We start from the raw sequence: 2,588 nt of genomic DNA, 5'->3' as shown, positions 1-2,588 counted from the left end.
ATGGACGGAGTGTGGACGGCCCACGCACACGAGGTGCAGCCCATGAAATGGGCACCCATGAACTGGGCGGAGTGTGGACGGCCTGTATGATAGTGTGTATGTATGTCCACGCACAAAGTGCAGCCCATGAGATGGGCGCCCATGAAATGGACGGAGTGTGGACGGCCCACGCACGAAGTGCAATGCCCGTTAGGAGGCAGGAGTGTGGGAGTATGAGTGTGATGGCCGAAGGCCGTGATAATTGCCAGATGAGAGGAGATAGCTGGCCCATGGTTGCCCAGCCTCCATGCTAAGTTGTGACACATTGCAATGCACGTGAATGACACTGTTGTTGCTATCAGCGCAGTTTGTCAGCACAATCCTAGCAGAGCAAGTTGCTGTGCTGTTCCAAACGGTCAGCCGTGTGGGTACGTGCATGGGTGCGAGTTGCGTGCCCGCGTGGCGGGTTCTTACATACCTCCATGCGTTCTGTGATGCGCTTGTACCTCTGACAGCTTTTGGGTCAGCTGCCCCATGTCTGTGTCGGTTGTCCTGATGTAGCGCAAGACACTGTCGCTTCTCCATCAGCCCATTGCCCTGATTAGCCAGTCCGGGGTACCCGCCATGGCTGCAGTTGTGGCGGCACCGATGCGGAACGAATGACCAGCGTAATCGCGTGAATTGGGTGTTCCCGTGAGTGGGAGAAGCTGTCGGAGCTCTTCTGTCAGTGCCTGCCTGGTCAGCGGTCTCCCGGGGCGGTAGCGGAAGAGTGCGTCAGTGGCGTCAGACGGACAGACTGTAAAATATGCCAGGAGGGCGGCAACCGGGCAAGGTTGTGAAGTGGTACTACCGATTATCTGCATGGCCCTGACGAAGTTGGTCCGTCTTCGATTGCTTGATGTGGAAGCGGATATATGTGCGTCCTTGAGTGACATCCAGAGTCACATCCTGGCGCGTGGCATGAGTGGCAGGGTCAAACCCGGCTGGAGGCGCAGTGAATTCAGCGCATCGAAGAAATCCGAAGAAGGCGAGCACCATTGCCGCCTTGAGCATGCCCTTGTCCTGCTGGTGACGCCGTTGGTCCAGGCTGAGGAGCTTCCGCAGCAAATCAATGGTGATTGGGAGGCGAGTGCGCTGGATTGCCGGGTCAGTCGCCGTCCTCTTGATGCCTCGCATAACACGTGGCGGCAGCAATGCGTTCATCATTGGATCTCGGAATCCGGCTTCGAGATGCATGTTGCGTACTGCGGCCATGTAGACATGCATTGTCTGTGGTTGAACCGATTGTGTGCTGCGAAGCAACTTCGCATCGTGTCTGTAGCCGGCATGGGCGTCCATCTCTGCAACGCACAGAATTGCGTAAATTTCCTTTCGCCAGTGGCGTACGTGCGCCGTGTTGTCGGGGCGATTGCCATGGCTGCCAGGTCGGCGACCTCCTGCATCAGTCCAGGAGAGGGAGGCGGATTGCAGTGTCCGGGGCTTGCTGTGCCGATGGTGCCAGCTGCTGGAATGCCTGTCAGAGTGATACGGAAATAGGGCTTGGCGCGGCTAAACCTCTGGTTGATATCCCATAAGCGCCGCGTAAATGTTCTGCCTGGTACGACGACGCTCGACGCAAAGGAGAGTTTCCCCAGGAAGTGATCGAGTTTGCGTTGCGTGGTCTGGGTGCAGCGTGACAGCTCGCTGAGGAGCTCGCGGAGGTCCGTCGGTTTGTCGTCTGGGAGACGGGCTTCCATGCGCACCGTGTCCAGCACAATTCCGAGGAAGGCAGTAATGTGTGAAAGCGAACAGTGTTCAGGGGAGTGGAAGTCGGCTTACTTTTTCTCAGTGGGCTTCGAAGTCTTCTCGTGGCTATCTGCAGGGTGCTGCCACCTGAAGCGGGTGGTGCTGGTGCAGGATGTGGCGGCATGTCCTTTGTCTTCACATGAGCTGCAGGCGTAGAGACGGTCGCAGGGTGTGCGGGAACAGGGCCTGCCGCGGTTGAAGTTAAAACAGTCTTGGCGGGTGCTGCCCGCCACTGATGGAAAGGGCTGTGCGTGTTGAGCTGCGGCATGTGGGCAGGCAGCGGTCGCGGCTGTTTTGGAGCGTGCATTTGGTGCATGACAGACGGGGAGAGCGGAGTAGGCGAATACTCCACAGCGTCTGATTGATCACGTCCCAGCGCAGTGCCATGCTGGCGGTGTGTTGGCGAAATGCTCGATCATAGTTCAGCACAGGAGACGTCTGCATGACAGACGGGGAGAGCGGAGTAGGCGAATACTCCACAGCGTCTGATTGATCACGTCCCAGCGCAGTGCCATGCTGGCGGTGTGTTGGCGAAATGCTCGATCATAGTTCAGCACAGCAGACGTCGTGAACTCTTGGTTCGCAGTACAAAGTATGTGCTGGTAGCAGACGAGCTCATCAGCTCGGTCAGGACGAGCAAGAACGACGATGCCCATGTAGATCGTCCAGGCCTCCAGCCAAGCCGAGAAGTCGTTGATCGCGCGCGGCGCGCGTGTGGTTTGCGCTGAGGTTGAGCGAGAGCTGAGCCATGTCGCCGCCAGCTATAACCAGTTGTATTGGCTCCTGTCCCTGGGAGCTGAAATTTTCCAGCAAGAGTTCCTCAA

The 2,588-nt window shown here is 57.7% G+C and overlaps 1 pseudogene; it reads left to right on the top strand.

Annotated features, from left to right (window-relative positions):
* Positions 1-642, top strand: part of LOC135821268 (uncharacterized protein DDB_G0283357-like) — a 22,128-nt pseudogene extending 21,486 nt beyond the window's left edge.
* The last annotated feature ends 1,946 nt before the right edge of the window (positions 643-2,588 follow it).

This window comes from Sycon ciliatum, chromosome 7, assembly GCF_964019385.1.
Source record: "Sycon ciliatum chromosome 7, ocSycCili1.1, whole genome shotgun sequence".
Classification (NCBI taxonomy): domain Eukaryota; kingdom Metazoa; phylum Porifera; class Calcarea; order Leucosolenida; family Sycettidae; genus Sycon; species Sycon ciliatum.
This window is presented reverse-complemented; position numbering and strand designations above follow the sequence as displayed.